The sequence below is a fragment of the Mus caroli genome, chromosome 14, assembly GCF_900094665.2.
Source record: "Mus caroli chromosome 14, CAROLI_EIJ_v1.1, whole genome shotgun sequence".
NCBI classification, from domain to species: domain Eukaryota; kingdom Metazoa; phylum Chordata; class Mammalia; order Rodentia; family Muridae; genus Mus; species Mus caroli.
The window spans coordinates 104,016,320-104,042,361 of NC_034583.1; positions in this window are offsets into that span (position 1 = coordinate 104,016,320).

The following is a 26,042-nucleotide window of genomic DNA, read 5'->3' on the forward strand; positions in this document are numbered from 1 at the left end:
TTCATTCTTTTTAATAGCTGAGTAGTACTCCATTGTGTAAATGTACCACATTTTCTGTATCCATTCCTCTGTTGAGGGGCATCTGGGTTCTTTCCAGCTACTGGCTATTATAAATAAGGCTGCTATGAACATAGTGGAGCATGTGTCCTTCTTACCTGTTGGGACATCCTCTGGATATATGCCCAGGAGAGTTATTGCTGGACATAGTAATATGTCCAATTTTCTGAGGAACCGCCAGACTGATTTCCAGAGTGGTTGTACAAGCTTGCAATCCCACCAACAGTGGAGGAGTGTTCCTCTTTCTCCACATCCTCGCCAGCATCTGCTGTCACCTGAATATTTATCTTAGCCATTCTGACTGCTGTGAGGTGGAATCTCAGGGTTGTTTTGATTTCTATATTAGCACTCTCTCAGATGAAGTGTGAGTGAAGATGTTTTTTTTTTGTTTTTTGTTTTTTTCCAATTTGTAGGTTGCCTATTTGTCCTATTGATGGTGTCTTTTGCCTTATAGAAGTTTTTCAGTTCCATGAGGCCCCATTTATCAATTGTTGATCTTAGAGCCTGGGCTATTGGTGTTCTGTTCAGGAAATTTCCTCCTGTGCCAATGAGTTCCAGGATCTTTCCCAATTTTTCTTCTATTAGATTCAGTATATCTGATTTTATGCTGGGGTCCTTAATCCACTTGGACTTAAGCTTTGTGCAAGGTGACAAATATGGATTTATTTTTATTCTTCTAATACAGACAGCCAATTAGACCAGCACCATTTATTGAAGATGCTTTCTTTTTTCCAATGTAGGTTTTTTGTTTCTTTATCAAATATCAAGTGTCCTTAGGTGTGTGGGTTTATTTCTGGGTCTTTTATTCTATTCCATTGGCTGACCTTGTGTCTCTGTACCAATACCATGTTGACTTTATTGCTATTGCTTTGTAGTAAATCTTGAGGTCAGGGGTGGAGGATCTTTTATTGTTGAGAATTGTTTTGCTTATCCTGAGTTATTTTTTTGATTTTCAGTATGAGGTTGAGAATTGCTCTTTCTATGTGAGAAGAATTATGTTGAAATGTTGGTAGGGATTTCATTGAATCTGCAGATTGCTTTTGGTAAGATGTCCATTTTCATTATCCTCATCCTTCCAATGCATGAGCAAATGGTCTTCTTCCATTTCTTTCTTCAAGGATTAAAATTCTTGTTATACGGACCTTTCACTTGCTTGGTAAAAGCTATGCCAAATTTACACACCTCTGAAAAAAAAGAGAGTTACACCAAAATATTTTATAGTATTTGTGGCTATTGTGAAGGGTGTTGTTTCCCTGATTTCTTTCTCAGCCTGTTTATCATTTGTATAAAAGGCTACTGATTTGTTTGAGTTACTTTTATAACCTTCTATTTTGCTGAAGTAGTTTCTCAGCTGTTGGAGTTCTCTGGTGGAATTTTGAGGGACGCTTATGTATACTATCATATGATCTGCAAATAGTGATACTTTGACTTCTCCCTTTCCAATTTGTATTCCCTTGATCTCCTTTTGTTTTCTAATTACTCTGCCTAGAACTTCAATACTATATTGAGTAGATAGAGAGATATAGTGGAAAACCTTGTTCTGACATGAATTTTAGTGGGATTGCTTCTAGTTTCTCTCCATTTAATATGATGCTGGCTGTTAGTTTGCTATACATTGCTTTTATTGTGTTTCGGTATGTGCCATGAATCCTTGACCTCTCCAAGACTCTTAACATGAAGGGGTATTATATTTTTAAGGCTTTTCCAGCATATAGTGTGACTGTTTTTCCTTGAGTCTTTTTATATCATTTATTATCTTGATGGATTTTTATATATCGAACTATCTCTGAATTCCTGGGATGAAGCCTACTCGATCTTAGTGAGTGATGGTTTTGATGTGTTCTTGGATTCAGTTTGTGAGGTTTTTTTGTTTGTTTGTTTTGGTTTGGTTTTTTTGTTGTTTTTTTTGGGGGGGTGAGTATTTTTGCATAGATACTCATAAGTGCAACTCACCTGAAATTCTCATTTGGGGGGTGGGGGTCAGCTCTTTGTGTGATTTATGTATCAGAGTAACTGGCTTCATAGAATGAATTAGTGTTTCTTCTGTTTTTATTTTGTGGAATAGTTTGAGTAGTATTGGTGTTAGCTCTTCTTTGAAGGTCTGGTAGAATTCTGCACTAAAACTATCTGGTACTGTACTTTTTCTGGTTAGGAAGCTTTTAATGACTATTTCTATTTCCTTAGGGGTTATGGGACTGTTTAGTTTACCTGATCTTGATTTAACTTTGGTACGTGGTATCCACCTAGGAAACCATCCATTTTAGCTAGATTTTTCCCATTTTGTTGAAAGTAGGCTTTTGTAGTAGGTTCTGGTAATTCTTTAAATCTCCTCACTTTCTGTTGTTATATCTCCACTTTCATTTCTGATTTTGTTAATTTGGATACTATCTTTGTGCCCTTTAGTTAGTTTGACTAAGAGTTTAATCTGTTTTATTGATTTTTCTCAGAGAGCAAACTCTTGGTTTTCTTGATTCTTTGTATCTTTCTCTTTGTTTCTAACAGGTCGATTTCAGCCCGGACTTTGACTGTTTCCTGCCATCAACTCCTCTCTGGTGTTTGCTTCCTACTGTTCTAGAGCTTTCAAGTGTGCTGTTATGTTGTTTATATGGGATCTCTCCAAGTCTTTATGAAGTTACTTAGCGCTATGAAATTTCCTCTTAACATTCCTTTCATTGTGTCCCATTAGGTTGTGCATGTTGTGTCTTCATTTTCCTTGAATTCTATAAAGTCTTATTTCATTTATTTCTTTATTTCTTCCTTGACTAAATTGCATGAGGTGCTGAGAAGAAGTTATATTCACTTGTTTTGGGGGTGAAATATTCTCAAGATATCTGTTAAATCCATTTGGTTCATAACTTCTGTTAGTTTCACTGTGTTTTTATTGAGTTTCTGTTTTAATGACCAGGCCATTTGTAAGAGTGAGGTATTAAAGTCTCCCACTATTAATGTGTGAGCTTCAGTGAGTGTTTTAAGCTTTAATAAAGTTTCTTTTACAAATGTGGTTGCCCTTGCATTTGGAGAATAGATGTTCAAAATTGAGAGTTTCTCTTGGTCAGTTTTTCCTTTTATGTGTATGAAGTGTCCTTCCTCATTTCATTTGATAACTTTTGGTTGAATGTTTATCAGATATTAGAATGGCAACTCCAGCTTGTTTATTGGGACCAATTTCTTGGAAAATGTTTTTCCAGCCTTTTACTCTGAGGTAGTTTCTGTCTTTGTCACTGAGCTGTGTTTCTTAAATACAGCCAAATGCTGGATCCTGTTGAAGAATCCAGTCTGTTAGCCTGGTCCCTTTATAAAGAATTGAGTCAATTGATATCAAGAGATACTAAAGACAAAGTACTGTTAGTTCTATTATTTTTTTTTTTTTTTTTTTTTTTTTTGCTGGAGGTGGCATTGTGTGTGTGTGTGATTCTCTTCTTTTGGGATTGTTGTGAAATGTTTAATTTTTTGAGTGCTTTTAGGTATTAGTTACCCTCCTTTTGGTGGAGATTTCCTTCCAGTATCATGTGTAGGGTTAGATTAATAGAGATATACTGTTTAAATTTGGTGTTTTCATGGAATATCTTGGTTTCTCCATCTATTGGGCAATTGAGAGTTTTGCTGGTTATAGTTTCCTGGGCTGACATTTGTGTTTTCTTTGGGTCTGAATGACATCTATCTAGAATCTTCTGGCTTCTACAGTTTCTGTTGGGAAGTTTATTGTAATTCTGATGCATTTTCTTTTATATTTTACTTGGAATTTTTCCTTTACACCTTTTAAAATTCTTTCTTTGTTCTGTGTATTTAGTGTTTTGAGTTTTGTGTGAAGAGAGGATTTTCATTTCTGGTTGAATCTATTTGATGTTCTGGAGGCTTCTTTTACATTTATGGCCATCTCTTTCTTTAGGTTAGGGAAGTTTTCTTCTGTGATTTTGTTGGAGATATCTTCTGGCCCCTTGAACGGGGATGCTTCTCCCTCTTCTATTTTTATTACTCTTAGGTTTGATAATTTTATTGTGTACTGAATTTCCTGGATATTTTTGGATAGATGTTTTTTGCACTTTGTATTTTCTTTGAGTGGTAATAGCTACAATGTTATATTCTAAGCCTGAGAGTCTTTTCTCTATCTCTTATATTCTGTGGGTGATGGTTGGATCTGTAGCTCCTGATCTCTTTCCTAAGTTGTCCATCTCAATGATTGCCTACATTTCTGTTTTCTTTATGGTTTCTATTTCCATTTTTAGTTATTGGACTATTTTGTTAAATTTCTTCACCTGCTTGATGGTATTTTCCTGTATTTCTTTAATGTATTTGTTTCCTTTTCAAGTATTTCTACCTGTTTTCCTGTGTTTTCTTGTATTTCTTTGAGGGGGTTCTATATATCCTCCTTAAAGGCCCCTATCCTCTTCATGATATCAGATTTTAAGTTAGAATCTTGCTTTTCAGGTGTGTTAGGATATCCATGGCTTGCTGTCATGGGAGAACTGGCTTCTAATGGTGCCGAATTGCATTGGGTTCTTGTCCTTTAGGATCCTGTACTTACCTCTGGCCATCTGGTTATCTCTGGTATTAACTCGTCTGGGTGTCTCTGACTGGAACTGGCCTCCTTGGATGCAGGTAGAGCTCTATGACCTGGGTTAGAGCCAGGGCTTTCATGGTAAGGTTGTTTTATCTTAAATACTTTCCTTGCACCTGATATAGCTAGAAAATGACAGGAAGTGCACAACTTGTTGGAAAGAATTTGACTAAGATGGAAAGATCATAATTATGAAGGAACAGGTAGAGAAAAAATTCTGGGGAAGAAATTGCTTCCCCTATATATGTCATTGATTTAGAATTCCTTAATAAGCAAGTTGTGAAGATAGGAGCTACACAGCCATATACACAGACACACAGATACACACACAGAAACACACACATACAGAGAGAGAGAGAGAGAGAGAGAGAGAGANAGAGAGAGAGAGAGAGAGAGAGAGAGAGAGAGAGAGAGAGAGTTTCATCTTCAGTTTGCTTAGCATGGTAACGAGTGAGAACATTTGTTTATATACAACAAGTAGGGAGTGAAAGAACAGAATTCTTACAAAGACTTATTCAAGACAAAGTGCCAGCCATTTGTGTCCCTTTCTTAATGAGTAAGAACAATGTATGGGGAGGACAACAAATGCTGCCAGAGCTCTTTTTCCACACATTCAGAAGTGAGATTCCTTGCTGTACACTGAAAACCTAAGCATATTTTTCTTTCATGTTGAGTCTTAGAATAGCAATCTCTTTGGAGACTGGTTGTCTGAGATTCTCTCTTGCATGACCACTCAGGCTTCCCTGTAATCCCGCTAAAGCTCAGCCATTGATTGACATGAGGCACTGGGCCAGACAGATGAATTTCTCTGGTTTAAAGTTTAATGGAACAGATCTTTTGATCTCTGATTCTGTTAGGAGTGTGAAGTCCATTTTCTCCCTCGGGTTTCTTTGGTGCTATCTTGTGTGTTGTCCCACATAAATCTCATGTTCATGAGTTGAATGGAGTGCAGTGAGCTTAACATGGAACACACAAAACAAAGATTTGCATGTTTCATGAGATGCTAACTTCATCACCATTTATTCCTGAGTGCTTCACCTAGTCAACACTAATGTGACATAGGCTGTTTTAAGCTCTATTGCTAGGAATGATGTCTTATGTGAACATAAGCTAGAACATGGTTCTATAACACTTAGATTATTTTCTGCAGATAGTACAAAATCAATTTGATGTGCACATAAACCCCCAAATTAATATACATTAATATATAACATTTTAATATATAATCATGTACAGATATACACTAATATCTGAAAAGGTAAAGGACAAATATAAAGCAAGCTCTATTTCCAAGAAAGACTTATTTGGTAGTTCCAGACTTTTTTCAACCGTGCAGCCCTGAGATGGGTAAAATCTAATTGACATTCTCTGCTTTGTTTTTTTCTTATTTTTTTAAAAGATATTTTCTTTATTTACATTTCAAATGTTATCCCCTTTCCTAGTTTCCCCTCTGAAAATCCCCTATCCCCTCCCCCTTCTCCTGCTTGCCAACCCACCCACTCCCATTCCTGGTCCTGGCATTCCTCTATACTGGGGCATAGAGCCTTCACAGGACCAAGGGCCTCTCCTCCCATTGATGACCGACTAGGACATCCTCTGCTACATATATAGCTAGAGCCACAAAGTCCACCATGTGTTTTCTTTGATAGGTGGTATAGTTTCAAAGAGCTCTGGGGGTACTGGTTAGTTCATATTGATGTTCCTCATATGGGGTTTCAGACCCCTTCAGCTCCCTGGGTACTTTCTCTGGCTCCTTCATTGGGGACCTTGTGCTCTGTCCAGTGGATGACTGTAAACATCCATTTCTGTATTTGCCAGGTAATTGACATTCTCTGATTCCATATGTTTACTGAAATGTCTTCTTTGCTCATCTATAATCATGTATCCACAAATCCATTTGGCCATCCTGAGGTACAGCAGAGGGATTTTCTCTTTGCAATCATTGAAGGTCTACTCCAGCTTGGAAATCCTTATTAGTATTCAAAAATAGAACTTTTAAAAACATGAACATCCTATTTTTCAATGAACTTCTTTCTATGTAGAATATTATTATAATATGAATTTTTCAAGTCCTTGACAGAAAAACGAGGATTAGGAACAGTTGAGCACTTTTACCCAAATTAAACCATATGCAAATGTGTAAAGCGTATAATAGAAAAAGGCAAATATTAGCATGAAAATATAACAAAATATTTCAAAACATCAATCCTTCTATAAGCACTGTGAGTGTGTTTCCCACTCTTAACTCTGTAGAACTCTTTGACCAGAAGTGATCAAGCACATTTTTGTTCTAACAGACCTTTTCGGGGATGCAAACTGTTGATAAGACTGGTGAAGCAAGGCTTTTAACCTTTTAGCATTTCAGTTTCATAAGCAAAACCTAATGATAGCACATCACATGCTCAGAGCATGCCATGGGCATTGCACAGAAAATGAAAATTAGTTCGAAAAGCCTTTCAATTCTTGTGGCATAGTGTGGCTCATTTCCTGGCTATATATGAAAGAGGATCAGAAACAAAATGGAAAAAAAAATTATTACGGCTGTGAGTGAAAGCAGAGCCAGAGAAAAACAAGAGTATCGGGGTTGAAATAGAAGCATGAGCAGCTGTAATTAGCGCCAATGTTTTATGAGAATTTGAAACAAGCCACTTCAAAAATATAAACAGGCAGTATGCCAGCTGAGATGGTAACTAGGGCTGTAGCAAACCATGGTAAATATTGAACAATATGAAAGTAAATAGTGCCTGTGGATAAAAGCTTGACATCCATTTCAGCAGTTACAGTTTTCATAAAATTACCATCCATAATAAAAGTCTTTCCACTATATTAATTTTGAAATAAGACAACATTTAACACCAAAGATGGTTTTAAATAAGAGCAGAGTATCCTCACATAACCTCATTAAACAGTTACACAAGGCAATTTTAATTACTGTGCATTTGAGCAAGAAAGAAAGCTCTTGCTTATAGATAATTTCTCTTTGAGCAGCAGTGCAAAATAATGGATGATGAAGGCCTTTCTCCCAACTTTGAGGATTGATTTCTTCCCTGCGTACAGTCTAGTTTCCTTATTTCATTAAAAAAGTGATACTGCAAATGTATTCAATCAAAACTCAGAGGTGTTTCACGTACCTACATGTAGAAGATTGAAGTTCTTCCACCCTGAACCATATTCTGTTTGTTTATTTCAATGAATACAAAGTAAATGTGCTCAAGATACATCAACAGAGTACACTGGCATATTCTTAGACTTGAATTAAACATATTTAACAACAATCTTAAGGATGTCAATTTTTTCTTTCCTTTTTTGGTTTTTGGTTTTTGGTTTTGTTGTTTGCTTGGTGTTTTTGTTATTGTTTTCTGAAGACAGATCTCCCATTGCCCAGCATAGTAGTTACAAACAAAATATTACATTTCATGATTTTAAACTCCTGATCCTGCTGCCTGGAAGTCACAAGTGATAGAACTATAGGCCTGCACCATTACCGTAGTTCAGTGTCTATATCTGTGATAAAAATAATGACCAAAAGCAACTTATGGAAAAGAACTTGTTTGGCCTTCAAGTGACAACCCATTACCAAGGGAAGCCAAGGAAGGACCTTGCAGGAGAAAACTGAAGCAGAAGCCATGCATGATGCTGTTATGTTTTAACTGAACACATTTTCAGAGGGTCTACCAAAGACCCCTATAGGCTCCATGATTGTCATGTCAGTCTCTGTGAACTCCTATGATTCCTGCTATGTTCTCTTGATGACTTTGAACCTTCCGACTCCAACAACTTTTCTCCTTCCCTTCTGAGTGGCCCACTGACCTTCTCCAAATGTTTGGCTGTTGGTCTCTGCACATGCTCCTTTCAGTTGCTAGATGATGTCTATCTGATGACGATGATGAATGACCAAGGCAATGCTCTGTGAGTGTAGTGGAGTATCATAAGGAATCATTTCTTTTTCTTTCCCACTCTCTTTGGCCTATTGTGTTTGGTTCTACTCTATCTCTGTGCTATCCAGCTTCTGGTTCCTAACCATCTAGGCAGTATTGTATATGGTCTTTCTCTTATGGGATAGGACTTAAGTTAAACCAGTCATTGGTTGGTCACTCCCACAAGTACTGTATCACCATTACCCTAGCATAGCTTACAGGCAGGCTAAGATGTAGGTCGAAGGTTCAGGCTTCTATCTTCTATTACTAGGAGTCATTAGTAGGTCACCCTCATACACTAGGTTTCCAATGTGTCCCCCCAACAACACTGAGCCTGTACTTGTACATGGGAAAGGCTACACACAGCACTTGCTAATAAATGATGGAAAAATAACACTTGTAAGGGAAAAAAAATTCCGTGAACCACCTACATATCCAACTACTGTAGTTTTCTTCAACAATAGCCTCACTGTATTTATTTAATAATTTTCTCAGACTAGAACTTCACAACTATAGGAGAAATATGTGTCATTCCCATTGTCATAAGCCCCAACTTAACTGGTTACACTTGAATTACTTATTGACTCCTTCAAACTATTTTCTTTTGAAACCTAAACCCTTAACATCTCCAAGTGACTTCTTAACTGCTTTAGAATGGCAGCTACTCCTCATGCTTGTTATTATTTCTGATCTGCTTCATATAACTTTCGACTTTTATATTTAAACTTCTATTAGAGTCATCCCATGCCCCCATCTTTTATCTAGTCACCTTGTAATTATCTGAGCTTGCTCCATTTTCATGGGTGCATTTCAGCTAGGATAAAGATCGTGTACACACTCTCAGCACAGGTTCAGCTAAACACATTTCCTCGTCCTGCATCTGCTTTCTAAGAGTCCAGTCCTAACACCTATCTTCATGTCTTCCAACAGGTAGTAGTCTTCCTTCAATGAAGCTACAACATTTATCCTACTATAAGAAACTATACAGCAGGTTTGGGCTTTTGTTTTTTGTTTTTTCTGTTTCTTTCGCACATTTCAGGTCACTCATGAGCTACATACTTTCATTCCTAGAGCTAACCCTTTTCTCTATACTGCTCTTACCCACAAATTCTAAGGTCTATTATACCTTAACATAAAACCATTTAACCTATTTCTCTCATTTCTCTAACATTTGTGATTTTTCTAGTCTCTGACGCCCGCGTCTTCGGAGCCTTCTTGCTTTGTTGGTTCAGAATTGTTCAATGCAGCTTCTAACTCACAAGACCCTTGATAATTATAAAAGAACCCCTTATAATAACCATAATTCTTAGAGTCTACATTACTGGAACAGGCTGCAATGCCCATTACCACAGGGCCACAACCTCTCTGAATAGCTTATCCCACAATTATCTTTCACAAAACATCATCTTTAGCTTACCCAACCTTTTTCATTGTGTTCTCCAGTTTAGATGCTGACTAATACTAGTGCTCCATAGTAGGTATATATCTCTCTTGCTTATATCTATTCAGATCATGCATTCTCACTGAGACAGTCTCTGTAAAACAGCCTTTTTGACCTCCAGTGACGGATGACCCTAGTAAAGGTCTGAAATTATTTCCTAGTGCTTTGTCATTATTTCAACACTCTTGATGACATGTAATGTAGTATTTGGAATAAACCCCGTAACTTCTTTAATGTCTGCCTTCAGTCTTTTACTGGATCAAAATGGCTTGAGAGTTGATCCTGTACACCACTCTATTCATTGATTTTTTTTTTATCTACGATATGTGAGCTCAATTGATAAAGGTTGCTGCTGCCTGTGAGCTTTAACAACAGTGTTACTATCATTTTCATTCCATGACAAAACAAAAATTTGAATCATTAAGGAGATGGGCATCAAAAATGTTTGCATAAACTTGTGGCAAAACCCTAGGCTCTTTCTTTGAATTTCAGTGGGGACAAAAGAACTTGGCTGTTGGCTGATTATTTCAGGCTGTGCATTGCCTGCCTCCGTTTCTAGTTCGCTATATTGTGATATTTTCAAAAGTGAGATTTCTAAACCATTCTTAAGAAGTTATATTTACGGGTTTCAATTTTCTAGCAATCCCAATCTAATCGTACGATTATTAACTTCTGGGAGGCAAAGGTTATCTATACACCTTTACCATAAATTGATAACTTTTAAAAAATGATTCTACTGTATTTCCTGGCATTAAAAGCACATAGAAAGCATAAATCTCCTAGGCTGAGGCAAGTGTCTCCATCACATCAGAAGCATCTGGAGGCAAGGCAAGTGATCTAAAAAAGGCAACGCCTTCAAGGCCCTCTCAGTTTTGAGCAGGGATTTAAATAGTGACTCAGGCAGAAAAATTGGGTTTCATTTATCTTTCCCAGCTGTCAAGGCTGAATCCTCTACATATTTAGCTCGGTCAAATTTTTCTTCATTAGTGTTAGAAATTAAAAGCTCTCATTTCTTTTATACAAATAAGTAGGTGATTCACCATCTATTATCAAAGTATTACCTACAAAGAAGCTAAGGCCATAGACATTTTATTGCTATGTAAAGTCATACAAATAAAGGCACGCACAAAAATACTAGATTATCGATTTATCCAGAATCTATTAACATACTTCATAAGATTTCCATTTATAAGGTATGCTAAAAATTAAACAAATATCAACCTATTAAATAATACTAGGAAACAAATAAAGTGTATACATTTTTATTAATGATTTAGCTTTACTGCACAATGAACATTTAGAAAAATTACAATTTGTCTAATTATTTTTGAAATCCATGTTTGCTACATCCACTCCAGTAGTAACTCTCTTGGCAGGCCTAAAATCCTAGATGCAATCATGAGGCAAAGAGTTTCACAGAAACTTAGCTTCCTGGAACCTTGGCATTCCTATAGCTAGAATGCCCCAGATTTGTCTATGCGATATTGTGGAGGGTCTTGCATGATTTCTTATAGTATTTTACTGGATAAGAGTTAGAAATCTCATGGCAAGCTTAACAAAGTATAAGTATAAAAGTCTTTATTACAGCCAGGTATAGCAGACTACATTGCATATTAGAAGAAAGTTGATGAATTCTTTTGACAAATGGAGATTCCCTACAGATACTTATAAGAACAGCCAAGTTACTCTCATATGCAAGAATTTACCAAGGCCTAGGAAAAAGGGGAGGTTGTGGTATTGCATTATTCATGATAAGGTCTGCTAGAGCAGAACCCCCTGGTGCAAGCTTTCACAAGGCTCAAAGGAGTAGCAAAAATTGTGACTAGGGTGTGAAATCCTTACCTGTCATTAGCTGACTCTAGACAGGGCTGTTTTATCTTTACTGTAAACATTACCTGGTTCCTGTCAGTCCTTTGAAGGCATTCCTCTGTTTTGTGTCAGATACTTCAGTGTACCTTGCCTGCTGTGACACCTGCTCCTTTGTTTTCTGTATTATACAATACTGGTGTTCACTTTGTGAAAAATTACATCCAGATACAGCACTCCCTTGTGTCTGTGTCTGTCACTTCTTGCCAACTCCATGGCCACCTGTCTGGAAACTTGATTCCTCACGGATTGTGAGAGACCGACTGGGGCTGGTCTGTGGCACATGTTTATTTGACAAATACATATGTAGAAATGTTTAAGGTAAGGTAATTAACTACTCTAGTTTGGTTTCTGCTATTTCAATAAACGCTATGACCAAGAGCAATCAGGAGAGAGAAGGTTTTACTCTTCTTATAGATTACAATCCATTGTCCTATGCCAACACAGGGATGAAGGGCAGGCACTTAAGGCAGAGACCATAGAGCAGCTTTACCAGCTTACTCTCTCTGAGTTACTCAGCTACCTTTCTTATTTAGTCCACCTCCTCCCCACCCTGGGGTGACACTGCTCACAGTGAGCCATCCCTCCGACATAAACATTTTCACAAACCATTATGATGGAAACGGTTGGTTCTTAAATTGATTGTACCTCTTCCCAGGTTAATATAGGCTTGTGTCACAGTGCCAGCTGGCACTAAATATGACATTACCGTATGTATTAATATAATATCATTATATTCCTGGGGTGCTTTGTTTGTTTGTTTATACTATTGTATTTCTCAGAATCTCATTTTGCTGTCCAGTCTGGCATAGAACTCTCTAAGTAGCCCAGGCTAGCCTCAGACTCAGAGTAATTCTTCTCTTTCCGCCTCCACTGCAGGCATGAGCCACTGTGCTGTGCTCGACCACATCATCATGAAGACAAAATCAGTCAACACTTTTATATTCAATATGCTATTGTCACAGCACTGAACAGTGTACTTCTTTTCTATGTCTAAAGTCAAATAATAATAAGTAGTTACTTAATTCTTATTTACCTATCTGCCTAGTTTGTGCCTTTTCACCCCACTGACCCGTTTTACCATTATGTGTCACAATACACACACACACACACACACACACAATGTATATGCAGTTTGTATCAAGCAACACTCTGATTCCAAGTTCATTTTTTGTTGTTGCTGTTTTATTTGAAAACACAGACTTACTTGTCTTTCTTTCATTGATTACATGATAAATATTTCAATTCATTGTGTCTCTGAACATGGGACCCTAAATGTAAGTGGAATGTGAATATTATCAAGTATAAGTTTGCTGAATTGAGCTGAATGCAATACAGAGAAAGAGAGAGATCCTGACAATTGGTAACCTACAGTCCTGACTTAATAAGCAAAGCCTGACTCAGCTCTTTTGTGAACTCCCATTGTTTTATATCTCCTCCTAACTGCAGCTCCTGCCCTGCTCCCACTGTTATCTACAGAGTTAAGGCTCATCAGGTGCCCACTCTTAGAGTAGGAGTGGAGTGGAAGCCTCTCCCCTCTTCTTCCTAACCCCCCTGTTAACTTCTACTTTAGAGTTGAAACAAGTGCCTCCCTTGTTACTAAGGACAGCTTGCCAAGTCTTCCAAAACCTTTACTAATAAAAACCGACCCACATTTGGATGTGAGATGCATTAAATATGCATACTGTGTGGGATGATTGAATTAAGCTAATTGATACATCTGCCACCTTATAATCGTTATGCAAATGTTCATGTTTCACATCACTACTGACTATGTGGCTGTTGGGTGAAGCTCAGAAGTCCTGCTTTCATACAGACCATGCTATTCTTAGAGCAACAAGTCTCGAATATGCGTTCTGCTGAGTGGTGCACACAATAATCAGGTGGATAACCCGGAATTTAGGCACAACCTAAGGATCTATAATTATATGTCACCAACAACACATGAAATATTAGTACACTTTTCACGCAGAAATTACTGTATGCGTAAGAATCATCTCCCACCACTTATGATGTTAAAACAATCAACTCAGTAAGAAAATGGCATGCTATAGTTTGTTTAAGTTAAGTCACAAGAGCTAAAAGTAAAATATTTAGATAAGCTGTGTTGATAATATATCAATCTATTTACTCAAATTTTTATGAATACCAATTAATCTGATAGGTTATATATGAACAAATATAAAATTTAAAAATCAGTAATAAACTAATTCTAAGAACCTCAAACATGAGGATATCTTAAAATAACTCAGATTGAATTCAGAAAACATATTTAAATTTAACACCAATGAAAATACAGTGTATTACAACATTTAAAACAAAATAAACAGCTAATTGTGATGTGCATATTTGCAATCGCAGCTTCTCAGAAGTAGAGGACAGATGGTTACAAGTTTGAGGCCAATCTAGTATCTATTGTAGAATTATGACCAAAAAATCATATCTGAGACAAGATTGATAGCAATAAGTGGATATACTACAGCACACATTAGCAAACTAATCACATTTCACAATCTAGGAAAATAGTAGATTAAGATAAAATAAAGTAAACCATTGGAATTCATCATGACAAATACCTATGGAATTTAAAAGCACAAAATAGAAAGAAATAGGAAAAGTTGGAGTTTTTAAATTGCAAAGAAATGTGATAACCCCCCATAAAGACAAATCAAAAAAAGAATACATAATTATCAGCAGCAGTCAGAGAAAGTAAGCATGTTTCAAATCTTACCTACATTAGGAAGAAAAAAGAATATATTGCAAACAAATTCATGATAATCAATTTTAAAATGATGTAAAGGTACAAATTTGGGGAAACTTTTTAATGAGCATAAAAGAATGTTAGAATAATCTAATATCAGAATAGAACTTAATGATGCTTCTTTTAGGAACTTTCTTTTGCTACGATACAACACCATGATCAAAGAGACTTATAAAAGAATATGTCATGTCCCATAATCCTTCCCAAATGGCTCTACCACCTGGGACCAAGGATTATAATGTATGAACCAATATAGACTATGTTAATTCAAATCACCACAATGCTACAATAACAAGTGAGGTTTGGTTTAGGAAAAAACTGTCTTATTTAATATTTGAAAATAAGTGTCATTGATTAAATTAATTAGTAAAATGGAAATTTTTCATTTTTTTTAAATTTAAATTTAGTTTTATTTTTTTACACTCCATATTGTATTCCCTGCCCCCCCTATCCACCCTCCTTCAGCTCCACATCCCACACCTCTTCCTCACCCCATCCGGTCTCCATGTGGATGCCCCCAAACCCCATCACACCTGACCTATAAACTTTCTGGGACCTCTAATCTCTAAAGGGTTAAGTACATCATCTCTGAATGAACACAGACCTGGAAGTCCTCTACTATTTATAGGTTGGTGGGCCTCATATGAGCTGGTGTATGTTGTCTGTTTGGTGGTACAGTGTTTGAAAGATCTCTGGGTCCAGATTAATTGAGACTGCTGCCTCTCCTACAGGATCACCCTTCTCCTCAGCTTCTTTCAGCCTTCCGTAATTCAACAACAGGGGTCAGCTGCTTCTGTCCATTGGTTGGGTGCAAATATCTGCAACTGATGCTTTCAGTTGATTGTTGGGTCTTTCGGTGGGCAGTCAGGATAAATCCCATTTTGTGAGCGTCCTATAGCCTAAGTAACAGTGTCAGGTCTTGGGACCTACCCTTGAGCTGGATCCCACTTTGGGCCTGTTGCTGGACCTTCTTTTCCTCAAGCTCCTCTCCATTTCCATCCCTGTAATTCTTTCAGACAAGAACAATTATGGGTCAGAGATGTGACTGTGGGATGGCAACCCCATCCCTGATTTTGATGTCCTGTCTTTCTGCTGGAGGTGGATTCTATAAGTTCTCTCTCCCTATTGTCAGGCATTTAAGGTCTAATATCCAAAATATATAAAGAACTCAAGAAGTTACTCCCACAAAATTCAAACAACCCAATCAAAAATGGGGTGTAGAACTAAACTAAGAATTCACAACTGAGGAATCTTTAATGGCTGAAAAGCACCTAAAGAAATGGATTCATGAAGATTGTGTGTGTGTGTTCACAGTATAGTAATATAAATAATTTCCTAATAAGTTTTCCTTATTTATATAAGTATTTCTTTTTATATGCAGCCTCACAAAACAAAAAAATATATTTGCTATAGACATAATTTTTCCAATAGTTAAATTATTATGATTTAAATATATAGATGTTTTTTAAAAATTTTAAGATTTTCTTTCTATTTTTTGTGAATTTTTCACTTGAATGTTGATTAAGATTGAACTGAATCTTTAAAAGACTTTTTGTACAATGGTAACTTTACTACATTATTTCTTATCAACTATAAGAATGGGAAGTCTTTCAGTTTTCTAGTCTCTTCCTAGGTCTCTTTCTTCAGAGGTATAAAGTTTTCCGTGTAGAGGCATTTTGCCTGCTTGGTTAGATTTGATCCTGGATATTTTATTTTGAAGCTATTGTGAAAAGCAGTATGCTCATGATCCCTTTCTGATATACATATGATGTGTTTGATATACATATGTGTTTGATATACATATGTGTTTGATATACATATGTGTTTGATATAGGAAGACTACTGAATTTTAGGTTGATTTTGTTTCCTACCAATTGCTTAAATTGTTGACCTTTCATGAAAACTTCTGGCAGAATTTCAAGATGTTCCATAGAATATACACTCAACAGTAATGTTTTGACAAATTATTTATAATTTTTATTATACATATGCATAATACACCTATAAAGGAACAAAGATTATTTCTGTCATAAAAACAACTCTGGACATCAATTCCATTTTCGTTCAAACTATAAGAGATTTTTGATTGTCAGTGATGTGAAGAACTAGTAGAAATTATTCATATTATTATTTTATTACCATGTTCTGTGTATGTGTGATGTATATGTATGAATATGTACTTTCTCATGCCACAGAACAAAGAAGACAAGGAGTCACTGGTTGCTTGTCTACTTCTGCCTTTACACGGGCTCCACAATTTGGCTAAGGTCACCTAGCCTGCAGAGCAGTGTTTTTATACATGCCAAGTCATCTAGACTGTCTGGACATAATGTTTAAGCCTGAAAATAAGTATTTTAGAGAACAGTAGTTTTAACAATCTTTTATTTTACTAATAAGCTTTCCCCACAACCTTGCCCATTAGATACACATAAAAATTAGACAGCAAACAGATTGCATTAGTCCCCCGAATGGTTTTACTTCTTATATTAAATTTCAAATATTTACATATGTCTCCTCTGAAAATCTAGCTTCACTAAATGGCTTTTTATAGTACTTAAAATGAATTAATCATAAATTCCTAGTAACTTCTGATTTATAATTATTTTCAGTTTTACTTAACTTAGCATAAAAGTTTTACTGTATTAAATGGAATTGGAAACATTTAATTGAAATAAATAAAACACTATAATTTCAAATCTAATGAGGTATAATATAGGAATTTTATGTTGTCATTAAAGAAAAATTACATTTGTAAGAATTTTTAATATTCAATTTTGTATTAAGACATAAACGAGTTTGGGAGAATAATACATTAATGGCTTCTACATATAAATAAAACATAAAAATTAAGATGTGTTAATGGTTTTTCAATTCATCTCTGCCTTCATACTAACTCATAACAAAGAAGAAATACTAGAAATTTTGTAGTGAGCAGTCTTGAATCAAGTAATAGTCAAGCTTCAGAAAAGTAGTGTAAGGCAAAAGAAGCCTTAGTCTATCACCAGCAGAACAATGTGAAATGGATGTGCAAATTTTTTACTTATTGATTACCAAGATGTAAGTAATCACAAAATTCAATTAGGAAAAAGACATGTATTATACAGGTGCTAACCCAAAAGACAGCCTCTAGTCCCAGCATTGGCATATTATAATCATTTGCATAGCGTATCTTGTACGGAACAATGATCCCCTTTATTGTTAATCAAAACTACAGTGTTGTTCTACCTGGAGTATTTTAAGGAATAGTAGTGTTTCCTTTCTGATTTCATAAATACTTTAAGATTTAATCTCTGAAACACATGGTACACAAATTCTGGCACCTGATTCTGCAGGGCCCCTTAGAACATCCCTATTTCATTGGCCTTGGTTCTGGTTTATTCAATGTTACTAATGTTATTAATCAAACATACTTTACCTGCTGTCCTGGATTTATCTTTCATTCTTTTATTGAAGGGTAAACTCTGGATTGAAATACAGCTCAGTGGTGGGAACACCTGTTTGAAATGTCATACTCCATCCTCAGCATCATAAAACAGGAAAAAGAAATTACACACTCACACACACATACACACACAAACACACACACATACAATGTACATAAAATGCAAATTATGTGTTTGATTTATTCAGTTTCATAATCCTAGTACACAGAACACTATCTGGTATATGAAATCTGCTTAATGAGCAATTATTAGGAAAATAAATTTGTAAAACAGTGGATTCATTTAGTAGAATGAGTCACTAAATTCTTATTAAACTTATTTGTGATGCCTTCTTTTCCTTCTAGTCTTTTCTATGATGTAAGTGTTCTACTGAATATTGATCCTGAGTTCAAGATTATCCTGAGCTATAAAGTGTGACCTTAGTTTAAAAAAATAAGACCTAATCTTAAAAATGCACACATAAAACTACTACAGTTTAACCATTGCACTTAACACTCAGATCAAAGTATATGAAGTAACAAATTATACTTAGTTTCAGAGCAATTTTCTAAGGAATAAAAAAGTTAATATTATTACAGCCTTTCTGTTACTATGCATTTGTGTTCTTGGGAAAATCTGCAAGCACTGAGAATCTTCTCATTACCAGATGCTAAAAATACATAAGATTCTTCGCATGATGTGTACAATGATGCAAAAATAATGAAAAAATTATACCTGAAGTGGACAGGCAAAGATGACTTCCATATTTTTTTTAATAGAGGAACAAAGTATAAGATAAGGTATGATCTCAGAATGGAATCCTTATCATTCTTCAGAAGGAATCCAACTGCACTGTGAGCAAAAATTAGAGAAGAAATCAATATTTCACTGCAGAGTATTTTTAGAGTTTAAAATTATAGGACACAGAAGGCTCTGACAGAGAGCAAGTGAATGGGGCACAGTGTGTGTGTCTGAAATATCTAAAAATGCTTCACTTGACAAAGCTGTGCAAAGGGTTATCCGGAGTCCCTGGCATTGATGACTGACTCTAACTTGCCTTTTCTCTCGATCTGAGCAGAGAGAAACATGCTGTCTCATGTAACAGTGTCTACTAAAGCTTACGCACTTGCATTAGGTCCAATTTTTCAAAAGCATTTTAATGGCATGCAAGGTCTATTAGCATAATTTCAAAACTTAGACTGGTTCCCAGAAGAATTCATCAAATATTTAAATAGCTAGAAGTCACCACAGGTATTAGGTCTGGCAGATTCAGAGATTTTACACTGTGAACTAGAATCTTTACTGATTTCATTGACATTACAAATAGAACCTCAGGCCAATTTTGATGGCACTCTAGTATTTTACATATTAAGTTTATTCCAATAATCCCATGGGGCATCAAAAAGATGTCCAATATGTGTTTAAAAGCACACTGACAAACAACTTTCATGAACTTTTAAAATTTATTTTCTTCACTTTAATTTCTGATAAAACAAATGCAATAAAGATGTTGATGAAAAAAATCAAAATATCAGCAGGAAAATTAAAATAATTAAGTTTCAGCAATATGAATTATCATTCTACTACTAATTTCTTTTTTATTTCTCCATGAGATGATCAAATACTAATGAATATTCCTAATTTGATGCTTTTATGTGAGGTCTACAAATCCATTGAAAAATATCATTTTATTTGTCACAAATATTTGCTCCTTCTTTTCTGTGAGGTTTACATAGCCCTATCTAATCTCAAGAGGCTTTCACGGCCTCCTGCAAGGTGCACTCATGCTTACCATATAGATATCAAGTTGGGTTTTTCCCTTTTCGCATGAACAGACACAATCTATTTCATCGAAGAACAGAACCTTCCTAAAAAGCCATAGCATGCTTCTATTTACACATTCTTCAATCCTTTCTCTGACAAGCAAGGTACCTCCCAAAGGATAGGTGTTTCTATCTTCTGTATCTGAAGTGAACTGACAGTGGAGACACCTTTACACAGTCCACGGGGACCTAAGTTTAAATAGAACATGTTGCATTAAGGCACATATTTGAACATTCTCTTTTACTATAGCACTACACAGTATTCTTTGAAGATCTTTCTCTTGGATAAATGTCTTTGTACTGCACGACCAGAGAGTTATTAATGAATATCAAAGCTAAAACTCAAACATTTATCATAAAAATATCTTATAATACTTTGCTACTTCAGTTTTTATTGTAACTTTATGGTAATTTCTCATATATGTATTTCTATATACAGTGTAATAATATTATTTTAATTTTTTCATGATTATGTAAATGAGATCCTTAGAGTGTCTTCTTACCTTGAAATTACATACCACCAGTATCTTGCTGCTTATTTTAGAATTAATATTTTTAATTAAGATATCTGAGCTTAGTGAGTTGCTTTTGTAATAATCTCTCTCTTATTTCCAAATTATTATCCAAATTCCATGTATTATAAAATCAACCCATTTTACTGACATGTTGTTACAAAATTGCATTCTGAAATACAGCTAGAAATATTGGTAGAAAATCATTTTTGTACGTGTGTGTGTGTGTGTGTGTGTGCATACACACACATACAGACACAAAACTTACAAGCTATGTCACCTTGTTCCCCATACCATCTCCTGTCCCAAATCAGTTCATATGACTAAAATGGAAGGGCTATATTGGTATATGATTGACAAGAACACCTCAGACATTCCAGCCTCACCACTTATTCAGCTATAAAAACCTGGGCAGTAGTAGGTGAGACTCATGTGAATTGGTGGAGAGAAAATGTAAGAATAAAAGAACAAGTCTGGTGATCCTTTAACTATTTGGCTACTCATTCACCAATGGTATTGTAGTACAAAGACTTCTGAGGCTTCCCACATGCTGTGCCAGTGGCTTCTGAAGATTTACACACACAGTGTGTTTGTGTATTTATATGCGTTCTTGCTTTGGTATATTGTACCAGGCTAACCATCTTCCATTTTCTCCAGGTTTTAAATTCCAAAAGTTCCTGAACAGATAGATGACCAATGGCTCAGACTCTAAGACCAACAATTAGCAAATGGGACCTCATGACACTGAAAGCTTCTGTAAGGCAAAGGACACTGTCAATAAGACAAACAGCAACCTACAGATTGGGAAAAGATCTTCACTAACCCTACATCCAACAGAAGACTAATAGCCAAAATATACAAATAACTCAAGAAGTTAGACTCCAGAAAACCAAAAAACCCAATTTAAAAATGGGGTACAGAACTAAACAGAGAATTCTCAGCTGAGGAATCTTGAGTAATCTTGAATGGCAGAGAAGCACTTAAAGAAATATTCAAAGTCCTTAGTCATCAGGGAAATCAAAGTGACCCTGAGATACCACCTTACATCAGTCAGAATGACTAAGATAAAAAACAAAAAACAAAAACAAAAACAAAAAACCACACACACAAGCTATAGCATATGGTGGCACTGGCAAGGATGTGGAGAAAGGGGAACACTCCTCCATTGCTAATGGGAGTGCAAATTGGTAACCACTCTGTTATTCCATCTGGTGATTCCTCAGAAAACTGGAAATTGTTCTACCTCAAGACTCAACTGTACCACTCCTCCTTTGGGCATATACCCAAAGATGTTCCACCATATCACAAGAACACATGTTCTCCTATGTTCACAGAGCCTTATTCACAATAACCAGAAGTTGGAACCAACCCAGACGTCCCTCAACTGAAGAATAGATACAGAAAATGTGGTTCATTTAAACAATGCAATACCATTCAGCTATTAAAACCAATGGCATCATGAATTTTGCAGGCAAATGGATGTAACTAGAAAATATAATCCTGAGTGAGGTAACCCAAATCCAAAAGACATACATGGTATGTTCTCACTGATAAGATAACCAAAAATTTCAGAATACCCATGACACAACTCCCAGACCATATGAAGCTTAACAGGAAGTAAGACCCAAGTGTGGGTACTTCAATCCCACTTATAAGGCCAAACAAAACAATCATGAGAGAAAGAGGGAGAGAGAGATGCCGCAGACCCTCTGGGCCCCTTTGTCTGCATGGGACGGGTCTCTAGTCTCGGGTGGGCAAAGCATCAGATGAATGACAAACAGATGCACACAGGAGAGGTTATGTAGGATCTGAATGTAATGTCAAATCAAGCATCAGACTTTTTATGCAGAAGACAATAAGGAAGTTGGGTGACACACCAGCAAGGTACAAAGAGGTTACTGGAATCTTACATAAAACAGAGGAATGCAAACACAGAAGGTCTAACAGGAACCACCTGGGATAGAATTTATTGTTAACAACTGGGATCAAAAAGGGATCTACCTAAGATTTACTTAATCTTAGATGCTAGGGTCAAGGGCTTCGTGCCTTTGCCATAGTTCCTATTTTAGTCTATTGTATAGTCCACCTTCCCCTTAGGCCATGGTAAATATGTGTGTATGGGTGTAATTCAGCTATAATCTTAGAAGCCAGGTGTGAGGCCTTTACTCTCTTAAGGCAAGGCCTTTTACACCCAAGTCATGGTTCTAACTAGAGAGTTCCGTTCTAGCTAACCATCTCATGAATAATGTAATATTCTAAAACCATAGCCCGATCTACTTCCTAAACCATTGTAAATTCCTGTATATGGGAGCAACTTGGCTTTTATTGATAGTGCAATACCAGAGGCTATTCTGAATGTCACTGTCTAGCTCAAGGACGTTCTAGGACTGTTGGAACACTGGTGGAAGGCTTTAGCTATGTCAAAATTCAATTTTAAAAGGCATTTATAATAAAGAGAGCACATGGATCCATCCACTAGACTACCAGGGGAATAGAAAATTAATGTATGGGTTAGAGAGAACGCCAGACTCCAGGAGCGAATTTCTGTGAAACTCTTTTTGCTTCATGAGCAGCTTTTAGGCATCCCTGCCTGACAAGCTGACTCGACCAGAGTGCCGTGGCAGAGGGTGACCTGTGTGGCAAAAGGGAGAAGGAAGAAAGAGGGCAGGATCAAGAGATAACAAAGTAACCCAGAGGGATAGGAGAATGAGTAGAAATATACAGCAGTGTGGGGTGGGAGACATGAGAAAACCTTTAGAAAGTCTCAGACACCAGGGATGTGAGAGGCTCCCAGGATCCATTGAGGATGACTTTAGCTGAAATGCCAACAGTGGAGAGATGGAACCTAAAGAGGCCAACAGTAGATAGACTCAGACATGGGGCCATGCACGCTCTTCAAAATTCTTGACCCAGAACTTTTCTTGTCTAAAGGAAATGCAGGGACAAAATGGATCAGGCCATCCAGAGACTGATCAAACTTAGGATCTATCCCACGCACAGACACCAAACCCCGACATTGTTACTAATGCCATGTTGTGCTTGCAGAGAGGTAGGATGGATGCCCTGTGAGAGGCTTTGCTAGCAGCTGACTGAGACAGCTACAGATACTTACAGCCAACCATTGGACTCATGTCAAGCACCCCTATGGAAGAGTTAGGGGAAGGACTGAAGGAGCTGAAGGGGATAGCAACCCCATAGGAAGAACAAACAATATCAACTAACCAGGATCCCAATAATTTCCCAGAGACTATGACACTAACCAGATAGCATACATGGGCTGATCCATGGTCCCTACTACATATGTAGCAGAGGACTGCCTTGTCTGGCTTCAGTGGGAAAGGATGTGCTTAATCCTGTAGAAACTTGATGCCCCAGGAGAGGGGGATGCTAGCAGGAATGAGGTGGCAGTGGGTGGGTAGGTGGATGGGGAAGCACCCTCTCAGAAGCAAAGGAGAGGGGGGATTGGGTGAACAACTCATGGAAGTGGAACCAGGAAGGGGGGCAACATTGGAATGTAAATAAATAAAATAATTAATTAAAAAAAAACTAAGTAAATATCACTTCTCCGCCTTGAAACCAATTGGTCTTAAAAACCTTATGTCTTTACTAAGTCAGCAAAAGTTTCAAAATACAGAGGGGCCCAATGCATGGTCCTCTCTGCTTGCTAGAATGATCATAAAAGATTCAGTCATCCATACCTGGAAATCAGACAATGACTTCATTTCATTCTAAGTACAAAGAACCCTAAAAATTTCAAATATAAAACTTGAAAGGAAGGTAATTCTCCTCTTGTTCTTTCATAATAGTTCTTTGAACACAATACACATTAGGAATAACAAAAAAAAAAAGTCTTTCATTTTACAAAGAGAATCATTTAAGAAATGAAAATGTCATAAGAAAAGAAAATGAAAATTGGAATCTAATTCTCTATAAATGTCTTCTCTGTTCAAGTCAATGTCATTCATACAATACTGTGAGTGGAGTGGAGTCATCAAAACTGTCAAGAGTCTGCAAATATTCTTGTCTTGTGTCACTAGATGAAAATGAAATAACTTAGAAATATGTTTTATATACAAGACTACTGGCATTCCTCCAGTGTCCTATTGGATAAATGATTATGATAATTGAAATGTGTACTTTTAAGTAATATACTCTTAATGTACAGCCGTCCAGTAAGAAGAGCCGCAATGAATAATTGAAATTAGCATGGGTAATTGGGAAGGAAACGATGCCTGCTATTGTCTTCTATCCATCAATGATTTGAAATTATTGCACTAAGAGAAATTGAAATCTCTCCACAAGTTTTTCAAAGAATTCCCAAAGAATAACAATACATTCTTTAGCTGCCAAGAGGTGCACCACTATTCTGAAAGCACCTGTATTATATAGACAAAGTTTTACTTGATCAATTGTGCACTGCGACAGTCTTAAAAACTTTTTCAAATGAACATATGCCTCATTGGGTTCATACATAGTCACCATAACACTGTGTGATCACTGGGTTCCCAGAAAATCTCAAATCTACACTTTAAAAAGAAAATTCAGTTGATTGTTTTCTTGTTTGTCACTGTCTCATAGCTTTCTACTGATTTGACAACATACTCAAGACAGAAAAAACAACTTTAAGGAAGGAAGATATATTTGGGCACATGATTTAAGTGGTTTCAGTTCATGTTTGCTGGATGTTACCACTGCAGGCCAGAAGCAAGTCCAAACATCTTGAGAAGGAATGTGTTTAGAATCGGTGCTCAACTTGGGGCATCCAAAAAGCAAAGAAGCAGAACAGAGAAGGGTCCACAGACTAGATATAGTATTCCAAGGGACCAGCCCAAGTCTCCTACATATTCCAGGTAGGCTCCATGCCCTAAGTTTTCATCGTCTGACCATTCAGCTATGAATCCATCAGTGACTTATAAAGTTGGAGCTTTCATTGTTTAGTCACCTTTGAATACTTTTCCATGGGGTGTCAATGTTCAGTGCACGAGCCCCGGGGGGGGGGGGGAATGTCAGATTAAGTCATAACAACTATACATACCTGACAGAAAAGCCTAGGTTTACCAAATGGTGAATCAAATTACAATGCAACGAAGTATAAAGACCTTAGACCTGGGGAAGACCGAGATTCACCAATCAGGGAATTGTTTGTGGTTTTTAAAGTGGATAAAGCAGAAATGTGATTTTTAATTCTCTTTCCTTGATGTTTTCTGCTTAGACATTTATCTTACATGCTAAATTAATTGTAAATATCATTGATTGGTTACCTCATTGTGTGTTGTAGGTGCTAACTATTGTTATGTGTTAGAAAATTCCAATATCCTCTGTCTTTTATGCTCCGAACACCACACAATTACCTACACCTTAGTGAAAGTCAATTTTCCTTGAAATAAATTGTCAGATCATAGGCTAGGAACAAAGAAAAAAACAAGACAGAACAACAATTTCCATTCCTTGACCAGTTTTTCCACCTGAAGTGCACACAGTAGTTATCAAACTGCTGTGGAGGAAGAAAGGCTGCAACATAGGCAAATATGGTTTCTTCTCTTTTCAAAGAGAAAATGACAGTCCTGTTGACCCTGACTCACCTGCCAGCAAATCTTGGGCTTTCTTCAGGTGCTAAAGGTGTTAAGATCCACAGCGACAAAAGCTCGTCATCTCTCTGAGTAGAAATAAAAACAGTCCAATTTT